This window comes from Dermacentor albipictus, chromosome 10, assembly GCF_038994185.2.
Source record: "Dermacentor albipictus isolate Rhodes 1998 colony chromosome 10, USDA_Dalb.pri_finalv2, whole genome shotgun sequence".
NCBI classification, from domain to species: domain Eukaryota; kingdom Metazoa; phylum Arthropoda; class Arachnida; order Ixodida; family Ixodidae; genus Dermacentor; species Dermacentor albipictus.
Genome location: NC_091830.1, coordinates 21,246,669 through 21,265,660, shown reverse-complemented (window position 1 = coordinate 21,265,660; position 18,992 = coordinate 21,246,669).

Below are 18,992 nucleotides of genomic sequence, written 5' to 3'. Positions count from 1 at the left end.
TCCCTATTTCAGAATCACAGTCGTTAATCAAGAAGTATTACAGAGGTGGTTCTGCAGCAAAAATCGATAACATAGATAATGCACTCAACTAACCTTCGCTATCACGGAGGAAAAAAATTATATTTAGCTCGTTGGTCACACTAGAATATGAGAATAAAGTTTAGCGAGCTCTCAAAATAGACACATGGTGTTCTAGCATCTGCAATATTATACAAAGCTTTACGTAGCTTTCAGAACAGCGGCTAATAAAAGGGCCCTATGAAGAAGGTTGTACAACTACATCACTCATAACGTGAAACTCAGTTCTGTGTACGCGGTCATCAATAGTCTGCAAGATGGCCGCCGGTTAACGAAATATGCAGGAAGGCAGTGTCAAAAACGGAAAAGAAAGTGGCTGTCCCTCTTGTTGTGTGCAATAGGCTGCGTTTTTAATACAACAACACTGAAAGATTTAGCGGCCACGTTAATTTTTTTATTATTTTTTTCTTGCTCAAATGCCGCAACTAGTTGACACTCTTTAGTTTACGCTATTCAGTAATACACAATGTGCCGTGTATTCAGTGGTCCGCCAAACTGATAACGCAACAAAAAAAATACCAACGCACAATTCCACACTCGCCTCGTAAATTGGAAGCGAACTGCATGCCCATAGCATGCTACTTCAGACGGTTAGGGTGAGCAACGAACTGGTGCTGACTAGCGCACGTCAGAGATACACAACACAAGCAGAGAACTCGGACAACTACGAATGCCTCGAAGTAATCCACAACGATATGTTTATAATAATATTTGGGGTTTTACGTGCCAAAACCACTTTCTGATTATGAGGCACGCCGTAGTGGAGGACTCCGGAAATTTTGACCACCTGGGGTTCTTTAACGTGCACCTAAATCTAAGCACACGGGTGTTTTCGCATTTCGCCCCCATCGAAATGCGGCCGCCGTGGCCGGGATTCGATCCCGCGACCTCGTGCTCAGCAGCCCAACACCATAGCCACTGAGCAACCACGGCGGGTAACGATATGTTTGTAAATGCACGTGCATATATATACAGAACCGCCTTATTTCGGGATGCACTCGCGATGAACCCAAGGTCACATTGATTTGCTCGTGAACCGCGCACTGACGCAAGTGCAGGGCGGCTATAATTCGGTAACCGGCTTTGGTAAATGGGTGGTCGACGAACGGCACAGCTCCGCATATGAGGACTAAAACGTACACACACCGCCAAGTCGGTGGCCTGACAGGTAGCAGCTGCGTTATTCACTCGTGGGCATTTAAAATAAAGAAGTGCACGGCAGTCGGCCTCTCTGCCTCGGCTTCTTTTTTTAACGCTTTTTTTTTCTTCCTATACCGCGCGCGTTATCGGAGTTCGTTCAACTCGAAGGTCAAACACTAAAAGGAGAAAGTGACCGCTACAGAAAGTGCACCGGTTGCCTTGTAATGGCTTGTCAACAAGTCGTGTAGCGGTGAATCATGCGTGTTTCTTTTTTGTGTGCGATGTGACCCTATTTCTAGCCTCAGGGACGCTAGCGCATAAGTGCGTGCACCTGTGTGTGTGCGTGTGTTTTGTACGCGTGCATGTGTGTGCCTGTGCGCGCGCTCGTTTCTTTTTATGTACTTGCGTGCGTGCGTGCGTGTCAGGCCGGTATACCGATACCATCACGTACCGTATACCACTGATAATCCATAGAACTAGCTTAGATTTGGCGATCACCTGGCCAACAATCTATATGATATCGAGCAGCACGGCAGACACATGAGTGATTTGATTGAAATTAGAATATAGAACACAAAAGCGCAGGCACAAGCAGAATCTGTTTGGTGGACCAGTGCCTCTCTTTTTATCTGTTGACGTGCGTTCTCCTTTGCTTGAGCATGGACTTTTTTTTTTCCGTTGTTCTTTAATATGAAATCACGCATATGTCACCGTTCCCTCTGGACTCAGTCTCGGAACGCACGCAGCGTATAAAGGCCGATCCACACGACGGACCAAGACTGCGGGCCGATAGGTCACATGATGCGACGTCACCGCCCGCCGCGGTCCGGTCCGGCTCGGAGCACATCCACATGGCCGACCGCCATAGCAGACGGCAGAGCAGACCAACCAGCTACACTAACGCTTTTTCGCGTTATCATTGTAATCATTCCGGCTCGAGTCCCACAAAGCCAGGAACTGCTCAACGAGGGATACAAAATCAAAAACCTGCTCATCACGCCAAGAGGACATGGTGTTTAAAAAAGCCACCTAGAAACAGTCTCTGCAGCACGCCGCAACCTTCGCTTCTCATTCCAACGAGCAGCTCTGTCTCCAGGAGGCATCTCACCTCGTGAGTGTCTAGCAGAGGCAAGCGCAGCTGCTCATATACCGCCGCGACGCCGCGAGCGACGGCGCGAGTTGGAGCCCCATTTCTCCTCTGTCGTGACGTCACGGTGGCACGTGGTCAGCCTTGAAGGCGACGCCGCGAGCGACGGCGCGAGTTGGAGCCCCGTTTTTCCTCTGTCGTGACGTCATGGTGTCACGTGGTATTGAAGGCGACACCGCCACGCCTGAGGAGCTGGGTTGAGCCCTAGTAATATGCTTCGCATAAAAATATATGTGCTGCACGCACGTGTAGGCGGACATGAAACGGACCACCGTAACGGGCCAACGGCCAACGGCGTCCAACGGCGGACGCCATTGGACGCCGTTGGCCCGGAGCAGGACGCCGAGCAGAGACGTCGACGCATAGAGATTCCTCCCATGGAGGGTGCCGATGGAGAGTTCAAGAGAGAATTCCTCGACCATGAGTGCGACCACAGCTGCAAGGTGTGTGATAGAGTGCGGTTTGGGCACACCCTTACGTGACAGAACAGTGTATGCAATCCGGAAAACGCCGACAAAACGACGGCAACGAGACAAAAGACGTTAAAATAAATCCCGATAAACAGGAGTTCAAACATGAGAAACCAAGCACCAGCTTCGCTGTTTTCACAGCTTTCACTGCGCGGAACAGGCTTTACCTTTTTTTTCTGTTTTGCGTTTGCCGAAACGCTGTTCGAAACCCGATCTGATCAAACATGCTGCGTTTTTCGTTGCACCAACAGTTACTGAAACATGACTGAACCTGGTTAGGCCATTCGCTTCCATCGTTTTTCACTGCGGCCTCACCAGATGGAACGGCGGAAAGACTGGATACGCGCGGCCTGTAGGCAACAGTGCCTAATGCGCTCAGCATTTGAAGCGCGATAATCGAAGGGAGTTGTCGCCGGCGTTTGTTGCACCGACTGTTAGCGCTGGGGCCACCGAGCTGATGCATCGTGGCATACAGTGAGAACGAGAACCTTCGTGACGCATTGTGGCTGCATCTGCTCCCACGGCGCTCATTTAGAGCTCACCTGTGGCTCAAAAAAAAAAGAAAATGAGAAGACGGTGGCAGCCGCATGCTCCGAGAATTGCGTTTCAATCTCAGAGCACTGTATATTTCCGACGCTACTTTGCTGTGGTCTAGTAGTTCAAACATCGATAAAGGAGCAATTCGTACGCAAGAGATTCGTGTCCCACGGGAGATGCCTGTCTTAGCCCGTATTCACAAAACTCCGCAGCTGTAACGTCTCGGAGCTTGGGATACGAAGGCGAACACTCAGATCTGTAGTCTCCATTTTTCCGTCTTATCAGTCCATCAGTACTCCTTTCTTTAATAGCTTCGTTACACATGGTATATATCCCTTCCTCGCGCTTCCCAACTCCAGCTGTGCCCAGCACATGACTATGTGCTGTGCATCGACGGCGAAGGCAAACCTACCAGCGTGCTCACACTTTCCGCCACCGACGGCTCTCGTCGCGCTAAGCTGTGTGAAAGGGACCACCACCGTCGATTGGGCAAGTTTCTAACACATTAAGAATGGCGAAGCATTGCAAAGATAAATATAATTACAACAATTTTTAAAGGAAGCCTATTTCATCATCATCAACAACAACAACGGACAGAAAGCGGGAACTTGCCGCCACATGTGCGATCGGCCAAGCAGCTCAAGAAACAAAATAAAAGAGAGACATACGTTAGACCATATGCTCTGGCGGTGTGCCCGGTCACGCTCTATCATCGCTAACAGCTAGGCCAGATGGGAGGCGGTTCTCCGCAGCCCTCTTCTGGCTGACCAACTCTGGGCTGTCCAGCAGGCCCACGATGCGGCCGAGAGGCTCGGCCTTCCGGTTCCTACGTGGGAGCGGTCCGCTTGTGAAGACTCACGATCTGCCGGACCTTCATTAAAGATTTACGATACCACACCATACCTCACCATTTTTTTCATCATAGTTTCAGAGCTCAGCTCTTAGGCGCCCGTTCCTGCGTTGAGCGTCGGCGTCGGCGTAACCGAGCGAACGAACACAGCGAAGCATGAAAGAGCGAGCGCAGAGCGCAGTGGGGCTTGAAAGAAGGCGATAGCGAGGACAGTGCGAGGAGGAAAGCGGAGGAGGAAAGTGGAGGAGGATGGTATGTATAAAACGTGAGAAGAAAAGCTTAGTGCCGCGCAAGACGGGCCCCCTGCGACGGCGACCGCTACCAGATGGCGCCAGAGAAGCGCGCCCTCGTCTGTTCACCGATGGCAGGGGGAGATAGCATCCGCCGATACCATATATGGAAACAAAGCGCTGCATGAAGCGGAAGTCTGTCTGCGGCGGCTGCTGTGAATCGCGCCCACGCGTGACCCACGCGCTGCCTCTCGGGATCCCTCGATTAGCGAGGCAGTCGCACCACACTTGGCTCCGTTTGCAATGTGCCGCCCGAGACAGATTGTCCGTGCCAGCCAATACAGTATATCGCAAAATGAAAACGCGTACAGATTTGGCATTAGGGAGTATCTAAATTGCCGGCGATTATTTTTTTGTTTTACTCCGGAAAGAAACGGTACAACCTGTGCTAAATCCGAAGGCTGTACAATGTCTCGCAGCATCTTCCTAGCGTCTTCGAAGCTACGAGGAAAGCACTGCGGAACGAGATCAAATTCCGAAGACAGCTGCGCAGGTCTAACACAGCGTCCGAAAGATTTAGCTGCCAAGAAGCAAGACTGGGACAAACTGAGACGCTCCCGATCGTGACGCAAGGGAAGAAAATCATTACAGAGTTTTGGAAATGAGGACCCAAGAACATTGTGGACCGCAAATGCGCATACGCATCACCTATGCCAGTCTTGGTTTGTTGCGTTGGGGTTGACCGAAAAATTGGCAGTACCTTAGCTCAGTTATGCCAGGATATACGCAGCGTAAAGGTACGGTTATGTTTGGTTAATTTTCCAGTCTTTTGCGCCGACTGGCAGCGGCTCGACTCTCCTTAACCTCCATGTCGAGCGCGTTGCATCAACCCTCTCTCCCGCGCATTTATACGCATGGTGCGCTCTCCTCGCGCATGCGCAGTGCCACGAGACGCCGCGATCATAAAGGCGCGTTGTCCGACGTTATCGGCGCGCGGGCGAGCGTCGTTAGACGCCGTGGGCGTCGGAGCGCGTTGGCCTGGTTGGCCGCGTCTGGTTACGTTGGCGGCGCCAGTGCGTCGAACCATGGGCCGAACTATAGGCACTATTGTTCTCGCCAACGTGACGTAGCGTGTGCGCACGTTCACGCTACGTCAGACTATATTAGGCCCAGGCACGTACCCAAGGCCCTCCCTCTAACCTTCCGGGGTGGGCGTAGTAGTCTAAAATCGCCGCGTCCTGCGCCCTGCGCGGTTGTACGGGACTGGAAGCCCCGCATTGTTACGTAACTTCCAAAGTAACAATACGAGTCGGTTGTGGCACTTAACTTGGTAGAGCAGTAAACGAGGGATCCAAAAGAACTGTGATTGTTCCGCAAATATATATTTCTATATAAATCTTCCAGAGCTAATTCAAGAATGCTACTATTGTCGAATGCAAATTAAGTCTGCAGCGAAGCCCCGCCCACGCCCTCATAACCGCCAGCCACTGTTCCTCCGCGGGGCTGCAAATAATTCGTGCTTCAAACTTTTCCTGTTACCCAAATAAGGCGGTAACCACAAAAATGAAAATATTAAGGAGTAACTTTGTGCATTTTCCCTCGTTTATTATAGTGGAATGGCAAGGCCTAATTCTTTATCGAACTGAAATAACATGCTTGAAATAACAACTATTTATTGTCAAGTTTCACTTTAGTTGACAGTGAAGTTTCAAGAGTAAAACGCGCTCAGCAGTGAAATGGACGGCACCGCAGACTTTTCAAGCGTGAAATGCTCGGACTCCGTACACTTTGTCCATGTCTGTTGCACATCTCATTGCTTCCGCCGATGAAAAGGCTCTTCAAAAACAGCAGATCGATGCTCCGGAGGAATCAAGTACGACGCCACTTTGAAAAGGCCGCATGACGACAATTTTGCTTGCTGCTGTGAATGGCTGACGAAGTAACACTACCCTGCGCGGTTTGTGTGTCTTGGTTGCCAACTGCTGTTTTTTTTTAAGTTGTGTTCTACTAAAGTAATCTTTATTTTACACTTTGGCTTCTTTACTTCTTCTTGGCAGTGTTCTTCCTGCGCTTCTTTCCTGCGCAAGTCTATTTGACGTAGTAGCTTGTCTGCCAAGTGAAGGAGAGGTGTATCGCACAAGCGTACCTCTAAAATACACCTTATTTCATTTCTCTTTTGTGGGTTTACGCGTTTTTTTTTGCGAATGGTGGACGTTATTCAAATTTGTACTAGTAAACGTACACCTCTCCCCTCATATGCATAGAAGTTACCTTGGGTTGCCCCCCCCCTCCCCCCCCCCGAATAAAAATCCTGGTACGTGCCTGTTTAGGCCTCAAATGAAGCAGCTGACGCACACGGCGCCGGTGCGTCTGCGGAGACTGTGACGTCACACCTCTGGAATGCACCGCAGTCGGCGGCGGCGAGGGCGACGCATGCGCAGTATGGCAGGCGCACACGCACGCGAAGCTCGGCTCCAACCCACGTAGTGTAGCTTTACGCCACAATATAAAAAAAAAATCGGAAAGTATCGCGGGTCCCCAAGCTTTCCTGGGTTAAAAACAGCGTTCTTAATTCCATAGAGTTAGTAGAACAACTCTAGAGGAAAAGCTGGGCCGGAAAAGTGGGAACCTCTAGGGCGCCGCCCTGTTGCTACTGGTCAATGTGGCCAGCGCAATTACTATTGAAAGAGCTGAGAACAAGTACAGGTCACCTTATGCTTTGTCATCTAAAAACGCATACCTGATGGCTTTATGAAGGTGGTACCATAGAGAAAGTAATTTCTGAATATCTTTCTCTATGGTGGTACATTAATATTAAGTTTACAAAAAGCAATTGATAAGTCCGTGACTTATGTAAATCACGATGTACGCATTCATGCAGTAAAGGATGACGCGAATTTCGATTTCGAATCTGTTTTTTGGATGCGTAGTAGTTTCGTTTGACATGCGATCGCGCGTCGACATCGGACGCTATGGCACACTCGTGCCTTATGTGCCACCGAAGCCCCGAAGTGGTCTGGCATATACCTTCACATGTAAGTAAACGAATGTATCTCCTTGTTGAGAATATCACGCGAGCAGGCAGCTCTTGTGGTACATCACAATCGTTCGAGAAGCGTCACAGTAGAGCATTTTTCTGCATGCGGAGCGGTGTTTTTATTTGCAGGTTTCCCTTCAGTAGGAAATTGCTGGACAGGCGGACCAGCGCACCGGAATTGTACTGGCGAAGCCACAAGCAACTCAAAGAATCTGTTTAATTGTTGCACTTTGAACAATCATGCTTCTACAAAGGCCACAGCAGAAAAACAGCCTGATGCCGAGTATTTTTGTGCCACGAAGTAATCAAGAGGCGAGTGCCTAATGCGGACGAAATCGAGTGCATCGAGACTTAGAATGACAGAAAGCTAAGCTAGTTCGTAAGGATTCATTATGCAAAACAGAGGTGAGGCGTGCAGACAGAACACAAGAGTAGAGAAGTGGGCGGCGCTCGTGTTGTTTGCTTGTAAATACTCTACTCTTGTTTCCTGTCTGCACGCCTCACGGCCGTTTTGCATAACGAGTGCATCAACCCACATATTAATAGCTTAGGCGTTTTATTAACTGCGCAATATTTTCAACATTTCCTTGCATGCCATTTTATGTGGAATATCTTTCCTGGTCACAATTTTGTGCAGCGAATCTATTTGCATGATCGACTCCGGGCCTGTAGGACCGTTCACTTGCACTTGATGCTGAGTCTTTTACATGTATCCATAAACTGCAGATATGCACATCAGATCCCTGCGAGCATTTTCAAAATTCAATTATTTTCGACAACAGGCACATATGCAATACTGACATAATCCCGAATACCACTAAGCAGCTGGGACACATTTTTGTTGACCATACTCGCAGGTAAAATAAGTACATCATGTGGACAGCTCCAGCTCATTTCCCTTAAGTCACTGTGTACAAGGGTTATGCAAAAAAAAAATTTTCTCGCGCACCGATTATTTTGCTGTATAAGCAAGAGAACCCACCACGTTAGTGTAACGTATCTTGTGCATCACACTAATATGTGCTTTCATTTACCAAGTGAGATGAGTCTTTTATGACTAATTCAGTCATATCACACTGCAAGCTGCATTCATCAATCTTCAATTGGATTTTGCAAATGTTTAATGAAACATGTTTCCCTTTTATGCAGATATGTAATGGCAAGCCCTTCCATGTGTTCCCAAAGTAAAATTTAAGCTCTAAATTAAAGAAGATATTTCTAGTCAGAAACAAGAAAAAATGGTGACTGCAGAGTATCAGAAGCCCAAGGTACAGAAATTATGAGAAGTGTCGAATGATTTTAAGGAAAGAGTCGCCTTTGAAAATGCAAGACCCTTTAGTGGAGGTCAAGCAAGTCAATATAGGTAGAATACTCTGCAAAATTATGCGAGTGAGGGGATGTCAAACAATGGGTAAGGAAATGCATTGTTTTTCTGCAAAATAAAAGCTGATTGCCATTACATAAGTCACTTTAGCATCATGATAAATTCAGAAATAAACCAAAAAACAAGACACGCAAAAATTTAAAAAAACATTTAATGATTTTCCAGCAGAACTTTTTGTTGGGCTAGTTGGTGCATATTACTGAAGTACTATAGCGCCAAACAGACGACACAAGAAGAAGAGACTCGGACATAAGCGTTCTTCCGTGTCTCTTCTTCTTGTGTCGTCTGTTTGGCGCTATAGTACTTCAGCCATATAATGATGCTCTCTCCACACTGGGATAAATAAAAACAAACACATCACATCTAATGTGGACATATCAGATGCCTTGTGAAACACTAAAAGAACAATTCAGTTTCGAGCTATGGCACTTGCCGCATAGATGTGGGGGGGGCCTTGCACCAATAGTGATAGTTACCACTGCATTTAGAAATTGAAAGCATTCGTGCAGACAAGGATGATTCTTTATATTTTTGGCTACCACTTCAAATGCCTCCACCAAGTGTTACAATGCTGCACGCAGCCATACTAAGGATCTCGCAGCAACACCTGCAGGTAAAAAGCAGAAGCAGTCATAGTGCTGGCGTGTTCTGGACACTATGTTTGAAAACTTTTAGGCAAGAAGAGTGCAAGAAGCAGACATAACTGCATTTATTTCCACAATTCCCCATTTAAATGGCCTTTTCTTTTTGCTTAGACAATGCCTACGCCTAGCCACAGCAGCTCCCTCATACAGACTCTGCAAGCCAAGAGGCCGTGGAGGCAAATGCAGGTAAGAGGCAAGAAGCAATAGCACTGGTATCGACATTCATCTAATTTATTTCTTTTTCTTTCGTTTAGGCAGCCAGCACACCTCGAACAGCCACCTTGACTGCGGGTGTGTCACCCTAGATGCCAAGGAAACATTTGAGGGAAAGTGACAGGCAATGTGAACAGCCACTTCTCCATGTAAACAATACTCGTTCTCTCGGATGACTCCTACGCCTCGCCACGCCAGCACACTTGTGCACAAAGATGCCGCAGAGGCACGTGCAGGTCAGAGGCAAGAAGCAGTGGCACTGGTGTCGACATTTACCCAATTTCTTTTTCTTACACTGAGGCAGCCAGCACACCTCGAACAGCCACCTTGACTGCGGGTGTGTTAGTAGATTCCTGTTGTACATATGCTCATAATAAACTTCAGTAAACTTGAACCTCATAATAAACTTGAAGGCAAATGGGACATTGATGCATTGTATTTTTGAACATTTATTGTACACATACAATATATGTTATACTTTGCAGTGCTACAGAACGTATTTTGAAGCTTCCCCCTATATTTTGCACCTTTAATTACGTATGCATTGTGTGGCCCTCAGTGCAGTTCATGTTGTAGCAGCTGCTTTGTCTGTGTATCGCACATTGGCTTAAGCTCGTGATATCCACATACTTCTCTCACATATACAAAATAAGGTTCTATGTAGTCCTCAGTGTTACAATAAAAACTGAAAGTAAACAATTCGATTGTGGAATTGTGTTTATTACAGTGATTCCTATGGCAGTTACTGACAAGTTGACATACTGAACTGGTCAATCGGTCCATAGCCTCCTCTATTTTTCAAAAATAAAGCAGGCTATGATACGTCATGGCAAGGAATTGTATGTATACATAAAGAAAGGGGGTATGTGTGTGTGTTTGTAGTGGGGGGTATAGGACTAGGGCGGTACGAAAAAAATGTACCGACACCGTCCTCTAGACCCATTCCGTTAAGGTACCGTAACAAAGCGTATTATGCATTAAGTTCATACAACCAACTCTGATATTACTACAGACGCCAGGCGACGCGAGCTACATTTGTCATGAGGCATTCGCGACTGCACCGGATGCCCTCCACATTATTCTCGTTAATCGTGCTCACTGCGCTGAGGCAAAAGAAAGATCATGGACGCAGGTGCCTTTAAAGTATCTCGACCTTGCGAGGCACTGCTGCGCGTGCCAGGGGAGCTGTCCGTGCGAACACTCCCTGGCGCACACCTGCCTCGGCGGCCCCAACCTACGTACCGTTCTGCTTCGAGGTTTGATCCCCCCACTGTCCCTCGGGTGCCCTGGAGTTCCTGCGCCGCCTGCTCTACTATCATCTCAGGTGCTCTCCTGAGACTTCCGTTTGTCGGTTACATGTGCCCTACAGCTGGATCATTACTTATAATAATAAAAAACCCGATCTATCGTCACGACGATAGATCGCGAAAGCGGCTTTTGCAACATACCGCGCCCGTGCGAAGAGAATTACGGAACGCCAACGAGGAATCTGACCACAGCTTCGAGCTCGTAACGTCGTCGAGTGACACTCCTGCAACAGGCGTGACCGCTGAAAACCGCATACCGCCAGAAACTTGAACAGGATCATCCCTCAGTTGCATAATTGCCAGCTGTACGGCCAACATGGACCACACCCACACCATCCCGCAACGTAGAATAAAGAACCGAATTATAAAGCCCAAACACACGGCTGCACGCACACATCACAACACTTCATGCGAGACGCCATGCTGCTACGCTGCTACTGTTGCCGGATTAAAACTGACTACTGTCACCAAGTCTAGCAAGCGTCTCAGGAGCTGGCAACCTCGGCGCGTAGCAACATGGCGGCGCTCTTGTGGTTCCCGATTTTAATGCATGGGCCCTATGGTAGCTTGTCCTCTAGAGTCAGTATAGTAACTATGCTTAATTCGTAGTACTAACACAGCCATTGCGCTTATTACAGTTTATTGCTTGCCCTTCTCGCTCGAAATGCATTCTGTTCGTTTTCACTTGTAATAAGAGCTTTTTTTTTTTGAGCACCTCTTTATTTTCCCCACTGCAGCGTCCCGAGCACACGATCGCAGAGCGGTCTGCGTTTGGCCCAATTCTCAAACTCTGCTCTCTTCTAAACCCAAGAACAGCCTATCAAACAATATCCATAGTCCTGTGTCCCCAATTCTAAAGCTATCTATTAATGCTAGTGGCCGAACGAAAGGTAGAGCGCACACGAGTGTTCTAGCTCGTGCTGCGTGGAACGTGACGTATACGTGCCTGAGGTGTGAAAGAAGTGTAATGTAGTCGAACGCCTTTACGACGAAGCGCGTGGGGCGTCCGAAATCCTTCGTTATACAGGGCACTCCAGTGTAAACGTCGCGCGGCGCACCAGCTCCCACAAGAACAAGTCACTGCGTTCTATAACGCGATGCTCGAAATTACTTGGGTCACACTCTCTATGCTACGGTGCGTGGTGCATCAGAACACTATATACATGTATACATGGGATTGGGGAGGCGCCATTGGAGCCGAACGACAGACGTGCAAACCTATGCGTTATCACTCAAAACCACAGGAGTTACTCTGGCAATCTTTGTAGTCTTCTGACAAATACTTCGTCATGGTATGATCCGCGAGAAAATCAAAACATTATTCGTGCGCAACCTCGGTAGCAGCAAAAGACCCTTAGCGCCGTATAGCCCGTGCAAAGCCCTTAAAGAGCCCGAACGCGATGTTGGAGGTCATATTTGGCAAGAACGCGCTTTTTGAGAACCCAAAAAGTAAAGCCTACAACATCAACGTCGCCCGCATTAAGAAATATCGCATCACCTGAACGTCACCATCGAGGTGTGAGGTTGTGATGTTTGCAGCGACCCAAGCTGACGTCAAGAAAGATTAATTGAAGAACGGCAGATGCCCGTCGCCTCCTGGGGCACATACCCAATGGCGCACACACAGCGGCCGCATCATACACACCCAATGATATGTATTTTACACATTTTATTCTATGCATTTTTTGTCCTCTTCCCCTGTTTATATATGATTAAGTACACGGCAATATTAACGTACACAGCAAAATAACATCTGGCGTATAAATGGTGGAGCTCCACGTCTTAGCTTACCGCGGTGAGCTCTGTTGGCGGGATGCATTCGCATCAAAATTCTCACTGGTTTTCTGCTTTATATATTACCAGGTGCCACGAATGTGGCTTGCCTGGTACAAGTGGCGACCTTTCTCAAAGGCAGACACACGGGAATGCGTTTTCCGGTACGCCAGGCCTTCAAACCCGCAGTGCGAAATCACTAGCAGCACCGTGGGCATTTTCGTCTCGTCGTCTGCTTCACATGCAAGTGCTTTGACTTCTGCCGTTAGTGGCGCTGTTCGCCAGCACGTCGTAAGGCCCCTAGATAAAACAATCTAGGGACCTTAGCACCTCTCAGACATAGAGTTTCTCACTATAACACCTAGAGCGTAATCTGGCGCCACCGTCTATGGGAGTTTCTTAAGGGGGCACCGTGCCGTCATGGGAATGACGGTATATGTGTCGGCGAGGCTCGTGTTGGCTGGTGTTGTAAGAGGCTTCGTCTAAAACGTGGATATGGCTACGTAAATAACGCGTTCTCAAAGTAAAATCTTCATAAATGACTCCATTCACGCATATTACATCTTTACTCACCCACGATGCATGACCAAGCGAGGAAAAGCAAGAACAGACGACCAACTGTTTCAAAGCGAGCGCGAACCTTATCGTCTGTCCGCCAACTTTAGCGGCCCGCTGATACTTTTTACGCAACATGTAGTCGTACACACAATAACGAGTTCCCATAGTTAAACAAAACATGTTTTCGCGTAATAATAAAGCTAAAACAGCTTTTCAGGTGCTGTTTTAGTAGAAAATGAATCATTGTGACAGACGGAACGGTACTTGCCAAGCGCGTCTTCAAGGTGTCCTGTCTCTACGAGAACGATGCCAATCCGAAGTCACAATATAACGACATTCCCATGCATGCCACAGCGCAGCAGCGCCAGATTTCCCTTTAGGTAATGTAGTGAGAAACTCTATGCTCTCAGATGCACCACTGGCGCCTTAGGACGGCCGCCTGGTGCCAGAAATGCAAGAACGCTCGTGTATGCCATGCACTTTTTGTGCGCACATTAGGGAACCCCAGGTGGTCAAAATTAGTCCGGAGTAGCCCACTGCGGCGTCTGTCGTAATAAGATCGTGGATGTAGGAACACAAAACCCCAGTTGTTTGTTCTGAAACCTCCGCTGGCAAGAACAAGAAGTTGCTTTGCTTATCTGTGTGTTAGAGTAAATTGCTAGGACTGAACGCAGAACAGACGACCACAAAGAAATTGTCAAGTAGACGGAGCAGGCGTAGACTAACGGACTATTTTCTGTGGCAATGAAGCAAAAACTACGAAGGCGGAGCTTCGGCCACATGTGTTACTACGCCAAGTAGTCCGACGGCGCTTGGCAGCGCTCTTAGTTTTTCGGAAACAGACGCCGGTGCGAATCGACGCAGCTTCCACGTCTGTTGGTTTCTCGTTTGACCAGACGCGAAAGGGACAAGTCTCAAAATATAAGTAAACTACCACACTCACAGTGGCGTGTTTTGCCTTATTCTGCTGTTGCAATAGAGGTGCTCGTGTTTGCGCTTTCCCATCTTTAGGTAGCGTGTGCGATAATGTGACGACTATTTCTTCAGAAGCACCCTCACGTGGATGCGCTTTGACTCCGTAGCTTTAATTTCATTGGCACAGAAAACTGTGCGCGAGCATTGCAGCCTTCTTTTTCCAATTTAAAATAACAAACTCGCCTGTCAGACTCTTCGTGGCCCTCTGTTTTGCAGCCTTCAAATCGAACAATCAAGTGCCTTCCAGTGATGGTACCTGTAAACCTGCGGCATGTCACGGGATTGCTGAAGAAGCTCACTTCAACCCTGGCACTCTGTTTTCATATTCCGTTGTTGTTTTCTTTTATCATCAGTCTTTCTGCCAGACTTTGCTCCTGTTGTCCGATAAAACGAAGATAACGAACGCAGAGCAGTGTTTGACACTTTGTATAGGCACTGTGTCGATTGCATTCCTTGTCTGAAGTCGATACGACAATACACAAGCGATTTTTCTGAACTCGGGAAAGAGATCGTGGAAGTCGCAAACGCTAGTCGGGATGAAAATCTGCAGTAGCAATAATTTATCGTAGCGGATTTCTAAGAAGCGTTTAGGCAAGCAATGGGTGCGAACGTTTCGATCGCAATACTCTTGACCTCTGTTACAGTTGGAGTCTGTTTTCGCATGAAGCACCACCCAAGAGGAAGCTATAACTCAGGCCAAACTCCAACTCATCTGTCCAAATACGTATGAAACGCGGAAAGGTGGAGATTAGATAACCATATGCACCCAACTCATCTCGATAAATGTGTTGCAGTTAAGAGAATGAAACTAAATTCTGCCAACTGCTGGCAGGAAAGTCTTGATCTGTGGCCTCGACTTTTCGATAGCTTACTTCGAAAATTTGACGCCTTACACGAAAAAAAAAAATCTGCTTCCTAGGGTCTGTATGCAGATGCGAACTTTTTACTTTAAATGCAACAAAATATGATTAAGATTGGTGTAGTTGTGCCCAGAAGAAATATCTTTATCCGTTTCCACGTATTTAGAAAGGAGCTCGTAAACAAAACTTTCATTCCGCTTAACCCTCCATGCACGTGCACCAGGCAACTTATACTCCGCATACTTTTTTAGCCCGGAATCACGTGCGTCATTGACTATAACCGCTTTGTTATACGACATGAGATCTAAAAAAAAAGGCAGAAAGAAAAGTTTATTTTGCGTTGAACACCTCGTTTTACCGACATTTCATTGCGGACGTTCAGGCATTGCAACATTGTCAACTTGAAATTGACCGCGCCCTTGTGCAATCATATGTAAACCTTTACGTGAACTACATTACTCTCTCTCTCTTTTCTAGGAATTCAGGCCTGCGCATTTATGGTATTTTCAGATTGTGCTGCCAGTAAAAAAATGCAATAAGGACAAGTGTGCGTACGTTATCCTGTGGAAATACATTGGGCATGAGTATACTAATATAGTATCTACATTATGGTACTATATGTTGTGATACTCTGAAGGAGACAAAATGATTACTATGTGCGTAGAGCTCAACTTTGAACTGCTGCTTAAGAGAGAAGGTAATTAAATGAAAAGTCGGCGAGGAGAAGGAAGGAGGGGTTGAAAAAAGGACAGTAATTGCATCGTGTCTACAATATGCAGTATGCAATGCCTTTCATCAATATAAATGTCAATAATATTTATCAATTCATCAATATAATATCAGAGAGTATAGCGCAGCCCTGCAGTTTGAGGTAAATTACTCGAATAGGTGAATATGAGTTACATGAAAAATTCCAGCCAAATGTTTACCAACTCAACAAAGCTTTATCAATTAACTTTTTAAAGAAATCGCCCGCACACAGTGCGATTAGTGACTTGAAGCCGTTGAGTGTGCACAAAGCAGATGCACTTGGAATGAATTTCGAAACTAGTACCAGTTTTAAGAAAAGTGCAAGAAAACTTGCGGCATGATGTACGGTTGTTTCCCTTACTTAACAAAATGCATCTGTAAGCACCGTAGGACGCAGTTATGTAAAACACCAGTGCACTTTGTCGGGCACTTCAGGTTCCCCATATCTCAATATTGTTGCCAGCCTTCAAATTCCTTCAACTAGACATGCGATACAAGCACACCGGTTCCTATTCGTAATTCAAATTTGCCCACCAAGATGGCTAGTTGTGAAAGCTATTTAGCTAAGACTTCTTTATATATATTTAATTGTGCATTTAGACTTCTCGTGCTGGCAATGTCCACCCCTTCCGTTAATGGAGCTCACGGAGGAGAAATCAGCTGTCTGCCGCAAGCAATTCTCAAAAATTTCGTTAGGATTGTTTGAAGACTTCTGGTATATACTATGCTGATGAATGTGCGCAAAATAAATGGATGTACCATGTAAACTGTCCACCGCACAGCCCGAACGCAAATCAAAGATTATCGCTCGATAGCACAAATAATTTCTAACGAACATGTTCGCCCGGCTTTCACCTCGCGATTTCAGCTGATTGATTGATTGATTGATTGATTGATTGATTGATTGATTGATTGATTGATTGATTGATTGATTGATTGATTGATTGATTGATTGATTGATTGATTGATTGATTGATTGATTGATTGATTGATCACATATACATGGGATGGGAGGCAAAGGGAAAAGCCATTCAAGGATGGCTTGAGGGATTTCTTCGCCTCCATACTGGCAAAGACAGCAGCAGAGGCACACACTTAGTTCACATGGCTGTACACTTTCACAAAGCCATCATTTTAAACTAATCAGCAAGCTTGCAAAACGTTAATGAATAACGCAGTGGCAGTTAACCTGATTTGAACAATCAATCCAAGATATGCTCAGGGCAAAAACTATAAATTAGGGGTGGGCGAATGTCCGAAGTTTATAACACGAATCAAATACTGTACACTATCTAATCGTATTCGAAAAGGATTCGATTGGCTGTTTTCGAATATCTTAAACAGAATGTGTCACGTCTTGTTACCGCTCTCCGTCTCCTAAACTTAGTATCGTAAATTATCGGTAGTCAACGGCAGTCTTCTGAGCAATCCAGAAATAAAATCAGTAAACCAAGATTTGTTTTTCGTTTCGCGAGGGAAGTCTACTTGACAACTGCTTTCTTGTACCGTGCCATTTTTTTTTTGTTATTGGCAGCCTAGTCGCGTAGCAGTCTTATATTTTAAGCTACAACTTCTCATGTTTTTCTTGTCACCGGCCCTTTTACATGTGTCTCCACGGCATGCAAATCCGTCAGTACCATTTTAATTATTTTTCCACAGCTTGTATTTTTTTTCTGCAGCCATTTATTTGGTGGTTACTTTTTACAGTAGGTCAAACAGCAGCCATATGTTTCTGAAAATATTTTTGCAATCAGAATCATAAGTCACTGACAGGCTATTCGTGTAGTTTCTTTAATTACAATCAGTGATCTTTGGTTCAACACTAATCCTTTGTCCCTCATAGGTAGCCGTCTTTCTTGCGGAAGTCAGTACAGGAGTTGTACGCGTAGTTCTACAAAAATTATTATTATTGCTGTAAATATATGCGTCTGCGCTTGGACATTTGATATTCGATTCAGTATTCGATAGTTACTATTCGTATTGGAAAAAGTAGATATTATTAGACCACTGTTAGATACCTGTTATTTTAAAGCTAGCGAAGGTATGTGGGCACTTCGAAGTTTATGTCGAGGTCTGTGATCCGGACTGATGACTGTCTGTGATATACATAGTATGCACGTGACGTCACATCCGCTGCTGTCGTCTGCTTCCGCCATCTTGGGGTACCTTATCAACAGGCGCGCGCATAGGCCTATAGGTTTCCCAAGATGGCGCTGCTGTAAACCGGAAGTCGTGGAGTATCGTTGAATGACGTACGTGCATACTATGTATAGAACAGAAAACTTCTACTACATCGATGCTATCCACAGTGGGCTTGCTCTTCTCTTAATCTTTCCCTCCCCTTTTCCCTTCCTTCGGTGCCTGTAGCAAACCGGACTCCGTCCTAGTTAACCTTCCTGTCTTTCATTAATCTTTCTCTTGTGTGTGCACCGTATTAAGTGCTTACCGATCAATATTTATTTCATTAGGCCTCGAACCGAGGCTTGTATGGTATTTAAACACCAAGTACATAGCCTCACATTTAGAGATAGAGCCTAACGAACTTCCGATTGGAAGCAACCGCAGCATCATGATTCTGTTCCCTAATCTTGTTGTTGTTCTTCGACAGGTTTAGCCGCTGTGACGCTTTTAGCCGCTATGACGCTGTGGAGAGATATCCAAGACAATAGCAGTGCATTTTGTTTCATTATTAATCCCAGTGACTAAAAAAATATTGCTAAACTGATAGAATGAGACAGAGATCACCGGGGAAGTTTCTTCTTCTGTTCATATTCCTTTTTATTATCATTCTTATAACTTACGTCTCAGTTTACCTTTTAGAAGAGCCGATTTATTTGTTGCTTATTAGCAGGAAGAAAACTGGAAATTTGTCTGCTAAAGAGCCTGCCGCGCTCTAATTAGACCTAAAATATTCAAGCTCTAAACTAGAAAAAGAAAATCGGAATGAACTAACCAAACAGCTCACACACTGTCTACTATAATATCAAAGGTTCGCCGACAAGAAACATACAAAGACAAGACAAGTAAGGCAGGACCGTA